At 44.0% G+C, this 16,733-nt stretch overlaps 1 protein-coding gene across 4 annotated transcripts in view; it reads right to left on the bottom strand.

Moving 5' to 3' along the window:
* Positions 1–16,733, bottom strand: part of RBMS1 (RNA binding motif single stranded interacting protein 1) — a 180,146-nt gene that overhangs the window by 52,002 nt on the left and 111,411 nt on the right. The gene's annotated exons all lie outside the window — the stretch shown is intronic.

Raw genomic sequence — 16,733 nt, 5'->3', positions numbered from 1 at the left:
CTGCGGAGTTGCACACGAAGAGGTAAGTGGGGAGCGACCCATGAACCCCCCAAATGCTTCCTCAAAAGAAACATGAGCTGAATGGGATACTGCTTACAGAAGAAAAGCTCCTTTTTTGTAACAATTTCTTAGTTCATTTTTAAAAATTTGTTGCTGCAAGAACTGGCCCTTTATTCGCAATGTAAACAATTATAAGTAGGAATGGTTTTATTGCTCTGTATGTCAATTCTATTAATAGTTCGTGTCCTTTATTGGGACAAAAAGAGGAAGGAAAGGCTCACAGATCTTTTTTCCTTCCGTTTAAAGGATTCAGTGCAATGGAAGCACAGGCCCTTTTCTGCAATCTGTAACTTCTGCTTTTCAAGCCTGCAACCCTTTTGAGTAACATCACTCAAAGCACTGTACCTGAAATTAGATCCTTTAATAAGCATAGTGGAATGTGTTTATCACACTCAAGAAATACAAGTTGAACCAGTCTGTCTTAACTCAAAAAATTATGAATGGGAAGACTGCAGACTCATAGCTCTGTTCTACTCCTTTCACAATGAAGGAGCTCAGAGTAAGCCAAGAACAAATGGCACAAAATAACTCAGCACAAGGAAAATGTCCAGCTGATAGTATACTCAATGAGGCCAGAGTTCTATGGCTTGTTTTACTAAGTCACATGTTTATTTTACCCTTCCTCAAGGTTACACACATGAGATGTTCTCATTTAATGCTCACCACACGCCTCTGAGGTACAGGTAGGCTGAGGGGCAGCAATTTTACACAGGGTATCTTCTTGAAAGGTTCTGTGGTACATGCCTTCACCATCTGAAGTGCTTTGAGTTAAGATGTGTAGAAGAGCCTTTTCAGTGGAGGCACCAATATGGTAAAAAACCCTCCCTCAACAGGAAAATCCAGTTGGTTCTTTGGCAGTGACTATCGGGTGTCAGTTAAAGACAATACTGTTCTAAGGAGCACTGACATGTAATTTTAGTGGCACCTGGCTCTTTTTGGATTTTTAGATTTGTATGTTGCTCAACTGGCCCAAAAACGTCAATTATTTATTGCACCTCAGCTTTGCATATTAACACTTCTTTCTTTTTAAACTGTGTGTTGGGTTTTGTTAGTGTTTTATTGTATATTGCTGGATTTTTTAAAAAAATAGTTGCCTTGGAACTTTGCCAGATAGCAACATACAAATATTTAAGTAGCATAAAGTCCAGGGTTTGATTGCGCAGCGGGGAATGTAACAGGGGCATGAAACAGAACTTTGCGCTATACTTTGATCTCAATCAGTGTAAAATGCAACCTGTTGTAAGGACCAATGAATAAATTCAGGCAGCTGTCACTTTTCTGCAATCACCTATAAATATGAAAATTGACTACATTTGAGCTCTTTTGAATATATAATAATTTGGAAAGGTACAGCAGTGGCATAGTGGTTAAGAGCAAGTGTACTCTAATCTGGAGGAACCGGGTTTGATTTCCTGCCTGAGCTGTGGATGCTTATCTGGGGAATTCAGATTAGCCTGTGCACTCCAACACACGCCAGCTGGGTGACCTTGGGCTAGTCACAGTCCTTCTGAGCTCTCTCAGCCCCACTTACCTCACAAGGTGTTTGTTGTGAGGGGGGAAGGGTAAGGAGTTTGTAAGCCCCTTTGAGTCTCCTATAGGAAATAAAGGGGGGATATAAATCCAAATCTTCTTCTTTTACAATTCCTCCATTACCTTTTTTTGCATGTACAGATAGCAATTTATGCTAGCAGGTATTCTGATGACGGAAAGAGGGCTTAAAACGGATTCACTTCCAAGAATGTGTGACAGATTATTCGTAAACTATGGCATATGAAGACATGGAAGGAAGGCGTGGTTAAATTCTGATAAAGGAAGTATATAGCATTGGTTGAAATGGAGGCAAAGTGGGATGGAGAAGGAGAGGGACAGAGGTGCAAAAGGCTTTAAGAAGCATGCGGCATTTAAGGGAAGCACCAGTTTCATTCCAATAATAGTGCCAATTCAATCACTGTATACATTTCTATAAATGAAAAGGAAGCCATCTTTCTACAGTCACACAGTTTTGAAAGGAGCAACAGACTAGCTGACAACACAGAAGAACATAACTCTACCCCTAAGTAACAAGAGAGAACACACTCTGTGTGTGTGTGTGTTGTGTGTGTGTCCTATTCTGGAAACCAATTATCTAGTCACATAGTTACTAGAACAATGTCATGTAAAACTTTATTCCACTATTAGGAACGCAATGATCCCATTATTTTGGCCCTCAGCAATAAAGTTCATCCTTGTTTTTACGTCATAAATACCCTCCACACACCTCAGTTAGGAGTCTTGTTGCTGTATTTCATAGATTCACATGGCAATCACATCACCTTTTACTCAGTCTCTTTAACTGCAGACAATGGGGATTGAGCCTACGACCTTCAACATGCCAAGCAGATGATCAACTTACTGAGCCACAGAGACAGTACTATGGCAAGCCCAGTCATCATTTAGACAGGAAGATTAAAAAATCTATAAGGCAGACTTTAAAAAAACCCCAGCTAAAATATTCTTTACTTTGACATGCTCGGCTGCTAAGTTTGAAGACTGAGAAATCACAGTTTTACACCCACATTTGTCAAAACAGAACCTCTTAAAACATTTGCTGCTGCAGCCACAAACTCCTTCACTTCCAGCTCTAAATATTCCAGCCTCATACATCCAGCACCATAAACTGTACCTTCAGATTTAAGAACATTCATTTTCCTCCCCTATATTTTATTTTACGGCTCTTAGCTGAAGTCAACAAAAGCTGCTTTGTCTCATCCCATTCATCTTTAACCTTAGCCATCATGGCTTTACTGCTGGGATGATGAGCAGAAGACATGATGTGAGGTGGAAGGCCATGAATGGGGCAAAGAAAGCCTGCTGGGAGGAGATTTTCCTGGTGTCACTTTGCCCTCTCCCTTAAGTAGCTACCTGCCTTGATCAGGGAAATCACAGAGTTCCAGTGTGATACTTCTACAAATTGTTCCACAGGCCTGATAGCAGGTATGGGGCAGAAAAGATAGCTGTGCTGGGAAAATGCCAGCTCCCAGGACCAAAGTCCCTATTGAACTGATCTCTTTTGGAGTGTGCTTCAACACGTCCATGTGAGTGTCTGGGTGGTACAGAGAATTCAGAACAGGTTATATAAATATACTGTGGAACTCTACTTGAATATTATTATTGTTGAAGTGCGTTAACTGTACATAAAGGTTCCCATATTCTGGCTCTTGGGCAACCAGCTAAATAAAAAGTCAACATACAGACATCATAATTTCACACAAAACTATCCTTCAGAATTATTTCTATTTGCTGTATTCATGCTACATTATGTTGGTGTATAAGAAAAGTGCTCATTTTTCACACAGAAGGAGAAGGGTATCAAAATTCTAATTTTTTTTCCAACCAGGACAGGGTAGGAGAGATCACCGGGCATACAACAATTCTCGATTAGAAAACAAAGGCTGTACAAGAGGAAGGGAATATGGCCCTTAGATACACACCATGAAGGGTCCTTCACTGAGTAATAGAGGACATCTTGTGGGTGATTCCCACCAATTATCCACAGAAGCAGGAACAAATTAACCGCTTCCTGTGGGAGTCACCCCTTCTTCTTCAGTTTAGGGAACTCTAAACAGCTCTATAAACTTTTCTAAACTAATAACTCAGAAGAATTGTTTAGAAGTGTATAATGAGATAAGAACAGTAATAGGAAATGGAGATTACAGGTTTTTAAAAGTAGCTGTCTGCTAGGACTGAAAATCTAGGCTTAAAGCCCAGAAGAATATGATAACCTTGTCAAGCCCAGAAGAACATGATAACCCTTCACAGTGAGTAACCAATGGTCATTTTCCCTCTGAGCAGGAGGACATCTTGCAGGACCTCTTCAAGCAGTGTCCCTGATATAGGGGTGGGACAATGTTATTCATCCTCCTCAGCATGCTGAAGCACTCTACAGCTGAATGCTGCATCTGCTGAGGTAGATTGATTTTATTATGCTAACGAATGTTGAGATGGAGGACCATATAGCCGCCTTACATATTTCCTCCACAGAGACATTTTTATTCAGTGAGGCATTGGTGTCCACGCTCCTAACTGCGTAAGCCATGATCCCTAACGGGGAAACAATAGTTTGTGCCCTGTAGGCCTCATTAATGCATTCCATCAGACACTGTAACAGGGGGAATCTTGGAACCCCTGACTGGAGGGGATAAAGACTTGGGTTCTCAGAATATAGGTTTTAACTGTACTCCTGACATAGAGAGAATGCCATAAGAGCAAGTTTGTATGAAGTACAAGCTGATCCTTGTGGAATTCACACAATGATGAATCCATGGAAAAGGCACTCAGTTCAGATACTTGTCTGACAGATGTAATCACAACTAAGAAGATGGTTTTCATTAATAGGAACTGTAACCCTGCCCTGTATACCCTGCCTTATGAAATATTGGATTTCATATAGTTTCTTATGCCATGTGCTGGAAAATGCCAGTTTCCTTGTTTGTATGGATGGCTAGCAGATGTCCAAGCTGAAAGCAGGCCCCAGGCAAAAGGTTTGTTTAGCAAGATTAAATCAATGAATGAGTTACTCCAGCATAACTTGGAGGTCTCATACTGCGTAAGGGCATGCTTGATTACCACACCTTGCAAAGATACTGTTAAGACAAAGAATATGGAAAGCCACCTCAGTATCAGATACTACATTTCCCTATCTCTTCTAGAAACCAAGTCATCAACAAAGGGTTGCTTCTCTGCATCTCCTCTACCTTTGTCATGACTCTCCTAAAACCACTCACCTTATCCTGATCTAAATGTCTCAGCTAAATCTGAATATTCTGGGCAGTGACTCTCAAGAGTTAATCTACACGGAAGCCTTTCAGCGTTTCCTCGTTTAGCTTAACAAAGCAATTCTGGCCCCATTGTCCCGGGTTTAGCAGTAGATGAGCTGACTAATTACCTCAGCAGCCCCAAACCCAGCACAGATGTGAAACTTAGTGTGATTGGTTCCTTTCCCCACCAAGGAACGATCTACCTTATAAAAGTTTAGTTCACCTGCAACACAGTGCTCATTGCTAACTTGAACCTCCCTTGGTCTTGTTGGTGTGAGACACGAATTCGTCCTTCGCCTGGATTCAGATGCTGGTCATTTGAATTCTTGCCTTCTACAAGATCTTCTTCAGCTGAATTTAGGTAACGTATAGTCCCTGCTTCCCCCAACTCCCTGAGCTATCCTCCTACCTACTTTTCAAACCTATCTATATACTAGGAACTGTGTGTATGTGCTCTTGTGCCTTACTGTATGTATGCATTTTGAACCAAATTTATATAAACATTTAAAACTCAATTTGGACTTTTGCATTACTCTGTGGAATATTCATTGCCAGAAATCCTTCCCCGTATTATACAGTCTAAAAGATCTCCTCTTGGCCCCTCTTGCTGCCAACATGAGTGCTCATTCCCCTTTGCTACTTTTAAAACCATATGTGTGCTGTTACACTCTTAGCAGCTGGTGGAGATTCCCTTTAATAAAGTCCTTACCCCTGTTAGGCCAGTAACAGAACTTCAATGAGACCTCCTTGATTGGTTCAAATGAGGGCTTTGTCAAACTGGTCAGTACTGTGTTAAGTTTCCATGCAGGAACACAATGGCGCACCACAGCATCCTTGAGTGCAGCTCTTCTCAAAAATCTTTTAACATGTGTATGACTGGTAGTTGGCCATCCATCTAGTGACATCACTACCATAGCAATCTCTGCTGCTTGTCTCCACAGAGCAACAGCTCTGAGACCTGCGCTGACCCAATCTTGTAAGAACTGGAGGAGCTCAGAAGTTTTGGGGTGAATATGATCCACTGCCTTCCATCTGCATCATCTAACAAAGGCCTTCCAAATAAAACCATACATCTTATTGGCAGATTTCTTCCTAGAGGCCAGAATAGTATCTGTCTCGGCTTCTGTATACCTAGGTTGGAAAGGGAACTCCTTTCAATCTCCAGGTGACTAACTTCCAGCATTCTGGATCTGGATGAAATATGGGTGCCTGGTGTAGCATGTCCTTGCTGATTAGAAGTCTTAGGTGAGATTGGTTTGCCATCTGATTAAGGGATGAAAACCAAGGTCTCCTTGGCCAGAAGGTAACGATTACAATTACCTCAGTTCTTTCTTCCCTTATCTTCCTTAGGAACTTGGGTAGAACTGAAAGGTGGGGGGAAGGCGTACAGATGTCCCCAGGACCAAGAAATGGTCGTAGTGTCTGTTGCTTTGGCTGCTGGGTGGAAGAACAGGTGAACAAATCTGTCCAGTTGATGACTGTCATGGGATGTAAATAGGTCCAGAACTGGGTGACTCAGATGCTGACTCACTAGCTGGCATACCTCCAGTAGCCATTTGCCATACTGGATCATGTCGCTGACAGTGACAAAGAGAACTGGGGATATGGGAATATCTTCTTTCTGATAAAGCTGATGGAAGAACATTGAACTGGACTAAAGTAAATGCTCTGTGATGTTTAGAGTATTCCAGAGTATATAAATAATGCGGTGAGACAAAGTTTTTATTACAGTTCCCCTGCTACTGGAGTGGAGTGTCTCTGTACTCTGTCTGTCTGGAGGGAAATGACCCATAGTTGTTATTTAATTACTATTCTGGCTCATTGGTGCCTGAGATGCAGTTAAGCTATGCTGGACATACCAAGAAAGAGTAATTGTCTTCTATTATTCTTCACCATCTTGAACAGAAATTATCTGCAAAGATTAATGGTAATAACGATCCAGTGTATGGATACAGAATCGAATTGTGTTCTTCATATTTATCGTACTTTCATTTCCAAAGCCAGTGATCAGAACAAGAGAGAAGCCATCACCCATTTCGTCCAGGAACAGAAGGAAAGTTAAAGATGCAAATCCAGAACCTTTTTAAAGAAAAATCAAGGCATGAGTCTTAATGATCAATATTTGCTTGAAAGATAATGACAGAACCACAGGCCTGCACACAAATCATCCAAGGCAATGACAGCATAATTTAGGGCCACAGTTGGTTAAGGTCAGGGCTTCTTATACTTTCTAAATGCTGAAACAAGTTGACCAGTCTTTGAGACAGTTACCCGGAAATAACACAGCCATCCCTAACCTCAGCGAAAAGGAGAAAAGTGAAAAGTTCCCAGAGCCATAAAAATTGGGTGTAAAGAGCGAAGGAGCTGGAAGAGAAATGATCTAACTATCTTATTAGGTAGTGAGATATCTTGGAGCTTCCAGCTTTAAAGTTTTAGATCAAAAACTGGTCAAAGCACACCCAAAGATTAGGAACAGGAAGCCTACCCCACACTGCATAGGCAACACTGGGAAAGTTTCTATGCTATAGCCAGGCAACTTTGCATGGGAATCTTGGCAGATCATCCATGTGTTGTTTCAGCCCCTGGCTATACCCCTTCACCCTTTTCCCTCTCAGTGCCATGCTATGAGACAATAACCTAATTGCACCATCACCTTTGAGCTTGTTTGGCCTGTTGAACATATGGTATGAGCAGGAGAAATATCACCTGAAATCAAGGATTGTTTCGGGAAATGGCAATCTTTCATTCAGGAAAAAAAGGGCCCCCCCAAATGCTCCTTTCTTCCCGAAGAACTATTTAAGAAAATAGTGCTCGTTCTAGCAAATGGCTTTATCTTTTGATAATCTTTAACCTAATCTACCCATGCTATCTGTCAGCTTATTGACACCACTATTAATGGGTTAACTGAGAGAAACCACTATCTAGAAGCAGTGTAATGTCAGTAAAGGAGTGCTTTAGCAGAGTGAAAATTTCACTGGTCACCTTGTAATACTGCACAAAGATTTGCTAAAAGGAACAGAGTATGCTGCCACAGCACCTTTCTATATCTGACACAAGAAGAAATGAGTTAAAGGAAACCAATAACCTGTCCTGGTGTTAATATATATTCTGAAACAGCTGAACCAAGCGAGATCTGTTCACAATAACAGTTAGTATGTTTTGAATAACTTTTAATCCGGCCGCTGCCATGGAAATTTGCTGGGTGACCTTGAGCCTGTCACTCTACCAGCCTAGCCTACCTCACAAGGTTGTTAGGATAAAATGTGGGAGAGGAGAATGATGGAAGCAGCTTTAGGTCCCTGTTGAGCAGAAAGGTATAAATGAAGCAAGCAAAATAAATAAACCAAGAACATGATATGTAGGTTTCCTGAGTTGGACAGTATTCAAATATAGTGTGGGTGTGTGTATAATTTTATTTTGCAACTGCTTTCTCCTTCCTTTTGACATATGCATATTATCTTAATGAATGGATATCTGGAAACTGTCATGGGATGGGAAGGTTTTCCAATTTTGGGGTGCCAAGTGCCAACCATGCATCTCCAATGAATTTTGGCAGAGCGCTAAGGCAACATATACACATCCAACATGCACACATTCGCCTGTGTTAAGAATGTGTCCAAAGCCACATTGTCTTTTTGGGGCATACCAGCTGCCTCCCTTCTGTTCATTAAGATAAAAAGATAAGAGCTAGGTACTTTAATTATCGGAGTGCTAGCCAAATTATTTGATTCATTTAAATGATAATTGACCATTTAAATACATGTTCATTATTAAGTTCCAAAGATGATTGTGAAAAAAAAAATCAAAGCAATCGTAATATGAAATTATATTTTGTGACTGCATCATGCTTTGCAGAATGATTCAGGTCACATATCACAAGGCATTTATTTGAAGTTTTTTGACAAATGTATTTAAACCATTCATCCTCATAAGCAATTACCATAAGGCTATAGTAATATATGGACTGGGATGCTGTGTGGTTTCCAGGCTGTATGGCCGTGTTCTAGCAGCATTCTCTCCTGATGTTTTGCCTGCATCTGTGGCTGGCATCTTCACTCAGGAGAGAATGCTGCTAGAACACGGCCATACAGCCTGGAAACCACACAGCACCCCAGTGATTCTGGCCGTGAAAGCCTTCGACAATACAATATATGGACTGTTGTGGCTAATTTATTTTGAAAGTAACCAACTTCCATTGTCCTATTTATGCAAAGAAGGATTAGGAATTATGGTGACGATATCCACAACAAATGCTTCTGAAGTCCCAATGATAACCCCCTCGCAGTTTTCAATGCACAAAGCTATTCTGTACCAAGTTTAATCTCTGGTCCATCTAAGCTCAATAATTCTCACCCCAGGCAGAACATGGGCTGCCAATAGCTTTTTAACCAGAAAGTCTACAGACAGAACCTGCCACAGTTCTATACAGTTATTGTAACAGTAGCTGTTATATCCAAGCCTAAACACTAATGAATTAAAATAGGATGGGCGTGGGTTAAAAATGTAGAGATAATGTAGTCAATATCGTCCAGTATTGAATCATACTACTGTGAACCAATTCCCCATTGCTGAGTCTTTCCATTACTGAAACAGTCTACACTAAATCAATATTTTGCTCAACAATGACTAACTTGTGAAAAAAGACCAATGACACAGACAGACTTCAATAATTAATATAGAAGTGTAGGTGGAAATGTAATAAACCATCCATAAATATACCCATAAAATGAGCCAATATGTTTTTAAGCAACATTATTAACACTTTTAGATCCCATATTCTCCAGTGCAGAACTCAAGGAGTGTATAAACTGACTTTGCTGGGGGTTTCCAGAAAGGCACTGACTAGTCTACACCTACTTAGCTACTGCAGAGTGCTGCATAACATACCTTCAGTCTATACAGCCTGGGCCTCATTGCTTTGTTCATTTTACTTCCAAGGCAATTCTGAAGGATATAAATGCTTAAATACAGAAGTCTTGATGCATCTTTAACATCTGGGTTTAATTTGGAATAATTAAACGTATGCGTCAAGCCTCCCCTATGAAACCAAAAAGACTTCAAAGAGGTCAACTTTGGGAGGATCATGCCTAAGATGATGCTCAGTATGCCATATCCACTTCAGAGAGGCACGCAGCTCCAGTGGTGGCTGTTTCAAGATGAGAACCACCTGACAACCATAAAGCTCACTAGGGAAAGACTTGGACCTCTCTTCCTGAAATATGGAGCAGGTATCGTATCGGAAAACAGGACTAAGAAGAGCCACAGGGGGTATGTCAAAGAGCCATATGTGGCTCCCAAGCAACTGAGTATCACTGGTTTATGTAATTCTAGCTACTTAAAAAGCCTCAGTAGGTAGACAAAATTCTTCTGCTGGGACACAAAGATATTTATTGTGTGCAAAGCAGTAAAAATTCGAAGAGATGAAAAAATTAGGTCATGCTCCTGAGAGAACAGAACATGCATGGTACAGGGAACATTCAGACTGAAAAAGTGCCCTGGTAGAGACATAGTTCCCAAGGCTAATCATTTAGGGCACTTACAAATCTGTGGTATGGAGTTTACCAATATATATTACAACTACATCCTTAACATCAATGTACAGGGAAGAAAATTTAACTTGTACAGAGACATAAACTGTTCTAAAAGTACACTATGTTAGTGCCCAGAGAGGACAGAGCAGAAATCATTTTTTTTAAAAAAAAATTAAAGACACGGCAAGACATAAGGAGCATTGCAGTATCTTTAGGACTAACTGCTTTCCAACATCTACATGAAACAACCAGGAAAGACAGCTGGAGAGCTGGATCTGTTACCAGTACGTAGATGAGAAACAACATTTTCTCCTTTCCATTAAGACCTAGAGAGGCTGTAGACAACCTCAGCCAGTAGCCTGATGATGTAAGGGGATGGATGAAGAACTAGAACCTGGAAATTTACAAACTTTGTCTTGGCTTAACTCCTAGGCAAACAATTGTCTATCCACAATCAGGTGCATGCCAGCAGCCTGCATGCTTCCTGCCTGTCTCATCCACATGGATTGTTTTCCCTTCTGTGGCTTGTTTAACTCTACTAGCTTGTTTAACTCTACTAGCACTGCAGCCTTTATAGCTGCAATCTGAAAAAGGTATACAACCCTTCTAACAATTAACTATATATTGCCTCAATGTGGACAAAAAGAACACACTATGGCTAAGTGATCAGCAATGTTAAATCATTAAGAACATAAGAAAGAGCTTGCTGGATCAGACCAGAGACCATCTAGTCCAGCACTCTGCTACTCGCAGTGGCCCACGAGATGCCTTTGGGAGCTCACATGCAGGATGTGAAAGCAATGGCCTTCTGCTGCTGCTGCTCCCGAGCACCTGGTCTGCTAAGGCATTTGCAATCTCAGATCAAGGAGGAACAAGATTGATAGCCATAGATCGACTTCTCCTCCATAAATCTGTCCAAGCCCCTTTTAAAGTTATTCAGGTTAGTGGCCATCACCACCTCCTGTGGCAGCATATTCCACTTTGGCCATACATCTATTTAGGCCAGTATTGTTGTGGGGTTTGTTTGTTTTTTGTAAAGTAGGGCTTACCATTTCATGGTGGTATTAGCAATGTCATATGTAGTGCCCGTGCAGTGATTGCCTAGCTTATGCAACGAAGGGCGGTTGTTCTTCAAAGATTCTTCATGTTGTCATTCACAGAGAAGTACCCCTTTATTTGCAAGATTAACCAAATATAATTCTCAAAGGAAAGAACAAAGTTCCATCAAGTTGCAGCTGACTTGTGGCAACTGTAAGCGTTTTCAAGGTTAAGAGATGGTGGTTTGCCATACAGAGGTGGTGTGCCATTCATGATTGTGTTAGTCTGAATTTCTGATTCAGAAGAAACTAATGCAAGTTCATTTGATGATGCCTTTTGCAAAAGGAAGGCAAATCTGTGGAATGTGCAATTAATAAAACATCGCGTGAAGTGGGATTAACCCCAAACCCACCCACCCCCCGCTAATTTGGAAGAGAGGAAAGAAAGAAAGAAAGAAAGAAAGAAAGAAAGAAAGAAAGAAAGAAAGAAAGAAAGAAAGAAAGAAAGAAAGAAAGAAAGAAAGAAAGAAAGAAAGAAAGAATCCAGACAAGCATTCTGGGAACATTCTAACCCTGTAGGGGGGAAAAAGTCAAGAGGAAGTATAAACAGCACAAAAGCCCCTCAAGTCTGATGGAATCAGTTCCTTAACAAGCCAGTAAAGGTTATGTTCAGTGTCAAAAAGCTGTTCATAACCTGTATTTAGGTCAGGCTGCAGCTCTTCCTGCATACTAAGATCTCTGTAGATCAGAAATACTGTGTGGGAATTCACGGGGAACTGGCATGACAGGCTGACTCCAACCATAGCAATGCTATCTTGGGGGAGGGGTAGAGAGGCATATACAATCCTTGGAAACCTCTGATCGTTTTCGAATACTGGGTTACAGCAAGAAAATCATAAATCCCTAGTCAATTAAAAGGAAGAAAGCACAAATTAATGTTCAGACTGGATCCCTGCCTCTAGAAATGAATCTACTGCCTGAAGAGCAGGTGACGAGAAAACAGCACCCCCTCTGGGCAAATGGAACAACTTTATCCTCAATGAGACTATTGGAGCATCTAGAACGGTCCATTGGTAGACTTACCCTGAAGGGGCCTTCTCCTGGACGGCGACGAGGGCATCCTGATTGGGTGATTCCTAGCTCATTCTCAGGGAGGCAGGACCTAATTGTTGTCACTTCCTGAGGAGGGCTCAATCACCCCTCCAGGCTCCAGTATTTGGATTAGCTTAGTAGTATAGGAAAGGCTCCACATATATAACAAGAAAAACGTTAGGAAGTAACAACATTCAACATTGTGAAAACTGAGGCAACAGGCCTAAACAAGTGCTCCTAACTCTTATGTCTAACAGACTAGTGCATGGATGCGTGAGTGCTCATGGTCTTTAGTACAGTTGCGGTGAATTGATCTTCTTGGGAGGGCCAGGATGCCCTCGTCGCCGTCCAGGAGAAGGCCCCTTCAGGGTAAGTCTACCAATGGACCGTTCTCCTGGAGGCGAGGCTCGGGCATCCTGATTGGGACCTCCCAGAGCAGTGTCCCTAATGGGTGGGATCATTCACCGAATATGTGCTCTAAAACTCTGTGGCCGAAGGCCGTATCGTTATCGGCCTTGGATTGAAGTCTGTAGTGCCTGATGAATGATGTGGTGGAGGACCACGTGGCCGCTTTGCAGATGTCTTCTACTGGGATTTGACGTCTGAGTGCGGCATTGGCTGCGGCACTTCTGGTGGAATGTGCGGTGATTCCCGCGGGAACTGGGATGTTGGCCGATTTGTAGGCTTCGGTAATACAGGTTCTGATATTGGAGCTAATAGCAGCTTTGGACATCTGTGCTCCGAAGTTGGGGGGAGAGACGTTGATGAACAGGGACTCGGTTTTCCTGAAGTCCTCGGTGCGGATGATGTACGCCTTGAGTGCTCTCCGGACGTCTAACGCGTGCCAGAGTATCTCCTTTGGATGCTTGGGTTTTGGAAAGAAGGACGGAAGTATAATTTCTTGTCTGAGGTGGAAGGAAGATCTCACCTTAGGGACAAAGGTGGGGTCCAGGCGTAGAACTACTTTGTTTTTGTGAAAGACGCAGAGTTGCGAGTTGACTGAGAGGGCACGTAGTTCGGATACTCTCCTGGCGGAGGTGATGGCTACCAGGAACAGGAGTTTCATCCTGAGCCACCTCAGGGGGATCGACTGAATAGGTTCGAATGGATGTTTGGTTAGTGCGTTGAGTACGATGTTTAGTTTCCACGAGGGGAAACGATGGATTATCGGAGGTTGTGTCTGACGGACGCCTTTTAAGAATTTTAGGATGTCTGGATGTTTGGAGGCAGTGATGCCTTGTAGTCGTATCCACACCGTGGATAGAGCGGCTATCTGTCTCCTAAGGGTTGCACTTCTGAGACCTCGGTCGGCTCCCTCTTGCAGGAACGCGAGGACCTGGGCGACCTTAGGCTGAATAGGATCAGCGTGGTGATTGTTTGCCCACTTGCTAAAGGCTCTCCAGGAGGAGTCGTAGATGCGAAGCGTGGACGGACGACGTGCGGCGATGATGGTGTCTATCACCTTCTTGGAGTATCCCTTCCTCTCTAGAGCTGCGCGTTCAAGTGCCAGGCGGTTAGGCAGAACCATTCTGGATTCCGATGGACAACCGGACCTTGAGATAGCATGTCTGGTGGTGTTGGTAGACGAAGTGGGGGCGCAACAGACAGCTGTAGAATGGAAGAGAACCATGGCCTTCTTGGCCACCAGGGGGCTACGAGGATGACCTCTGCTTTTTCCTTCCATATCTTTCTCAGGAGTTTGGGTATGACTGGTATTGGCGGGAAGGCGTACATTAGGCCCGGAGGCCAGGGAGAGGTCAAGGCGTCCGTGGCCGTGGCGCTGGGGTGTTGGTATCTGGTGAAGAATGTTGGCAGTTGATGGTTCTGTTGTGAGGCAAACAGGTCTATCTGGGCTGTTCCGAATTGCTGACATATTTGCCGAAAGATTGATGGATGGAGTTTCCATTCGGCTTCGGAGATGGTCTGGCGGCTCAGCCAATCCGCCTCGACGTTGAGATTCCCGCTGATATGTTCTGCTGAGATTGATCTGAGGTGTTTTTCTGCCCAGGTCAGGATCTTGACGGCCTCTTGGTGTAACTGGGGGGACCTCGACCCCCCTTGATTGTTGAGGTGAGCCTTGGCTGCCACGTTGTCTGTCCTGACCAAGACATGTTGGTGATGAATGTGGTGTCGAAATTGTCGAAGGGCTAGCCGGATGGCCATCATCTCCAGGAGGTTGATGGGGAGGCGAGCTTGCGTTGGGCTCCATAGGCCCTGGGCTACCTGGTCCCGGAAGGAGGCTCCCCAGCCCCTGAGACTGGCATCGGTGAATATTTGTACCTTGTTGTCTTGGAGGTAGACTTTGCCGGTGGATAAGTTTTTGAGCTGAGACCACCAGATGAAGCTGTGTTTGACTTGTGCCGTCAGAACTACGGTTTTCTCTCTCTTCTGCATGATATCCCACTGATAGGGTCTCAAGAACCTCTGCAGAGTTCGTGCGTGGAAGCGCGCCCACTGAAGCATATCTATGATGGAGATGAAGAGGCCCATCAGCTTTGCTAGTTGTAGTAGAGCGACCCTTTTGGCTTTGATGAAGGAGGTCGCTAGTCTTTGGATTTTGAGGGCCTTTGAGTGCGGTATGAAGAGAGCGTTGGCTTGGGTGTCGATGGTGGCTCCCAGGTGTTCCATTCGCGTTTGTGGTGTCAGCGAACTTTTCTGCAAGTTTACCAAGAAACCATAGGAGGTCAGCGTTCTCATCACAAGTTCCACGTCCACCGCCGCCTGTTCCCTGGAGGCTGATCGAATTAGGATGTCGTCCAGGTAGGGGTGGACGTGGATGCCCTTTTCCCGTAGTGCGGTGATGGGTGCTAGGAGGACCTTCGTGAAAACCCGTGGGGCTGTAGCCAGCCCGAATGGTAGGGCCCTGTATTGGTAGTGCTGGTCTTCTACTGCAAACCTCAGGAAGCACCGATGTCGAGGGTTGATTGGCACGTGGAGGTATGCCTCTGTGAGATCCAGTGAGGTGAGATGGTCTCTGGGGCGTAGATTTTCCACGATGGATCTGAGGGTTTCCATCTTGAAACGTCGTAGCCGGATGGCTCTGTTGACGTACCTTAGGTTTAAAATGGCTCGCCAGTCCCCGTTTCTCTTTGGGACGGTAAAGAAATGGGAGTAGACCCCGCAGAAGCGTTCCGAGGTCGGTACCGGTTCGATGGCTTGAATCAGGAGCAGGTGGTGGATAGCCTGTTGTGTTCTGAGCCTCTTTTGATGATTCCTCGGAGTGGGGAAGGCTTGGAATCTGGGTTTTGGGATTCGAAAGAATTCTATCAGGTAGCCTGTGGTGACCACCTCTTGTGTCCATTGGTCGACATTGGGGCCCGTCCATCTGTGTTGGAATTTTTGGAGTCGGGCGCCGACCGGTGGGTTGTGGTTGTCATGACCGGTTGGGACGGTCAGGCTGAAAGGGTTTGCCCCCTCTGCCTGATCTGAAGTTGGGGTTGCGAAAGGAAGACTGGTTGGTGTTAGGATTGTTGTTGTTGTAGTTGGGACGTCTGCGTGATGTAAAGGAACTAGACCAGCGACGCCCGTCTCTGGGTGCGCGCGCTAGGGTGCGCTGTGACCTAAAGGTAGGGTAAGACTTTGAGGTCTGGTCTGCTCTCACGAATTTGGGCATGGTTTTCCGATTTCCTTTAGACTCGACCAGGACCGAGTCTAAGTCCTTGCCGAAGAGTCTGGCTCCATGATAGTCGTAGGTGGAGACTACTAGTTTCGAGTGGAAGTCGGCTTGCCAAGCCCTAAGCCAGGCTTGTCTTCTGACTACTACACTCCGTGGGCTTTGAGGACTTCGTCGACGTGAGGATGAAGGCATCCAGATTGGAGTCGGCCCAGAAGGAGACCGCCGATAGCATTCTCTCCATGCCTTCCCTAATTCCTATGTGTTCTGGTGGGATGATGGCAAGGATACGCCTGGCCCATATAATGGAGGCTCTGGCCATGGTGGCAGAGGATGCCAGGGTTCTTAGGATAATCGCTAGGCGATCATGCATTCTCTTAAGTGTGACCTCCCCTTTTTTGTCAAAGGGATCCTTAAGGGAACCCTCACCGTCTTTGGTGACCAAACCTCCTGACTGGACTGCTACCACCGGGGCGTCGACCAGGGGGGTTTGCATAGTAGCCTGGACGTGGTCTGGGAGCACGTAGAGCTTTTTGAGGAGTGACGGGTAACTCTTGTTGACATCCAGGTTGAGCCATTCTTTCTTCATCTTCTTCTCGAAGTA

Source organism: Sphaerodactylus townsendi, linkage group LG02 (genome assembly GCF_021028975.2).
Source record: "Sphaerodactylus townsendi isolate TG3544 linkage group LG02, MPM_Stown_v2.3, whole genome shotgun sequence".
Classification (NCBI taxonomy): domain Eukaryota; kingdom Metazoa; phylum Chordata; class Lepidosauria; order Squamata; family Sphaerodactylidae; genus Sphaerodactylus; species Sphaerodactylus townsendi.
Note: the sequence above shows the minus strand (reverse complement) of the source record. Positions and strands in the feature narration are given on the sequence as shown.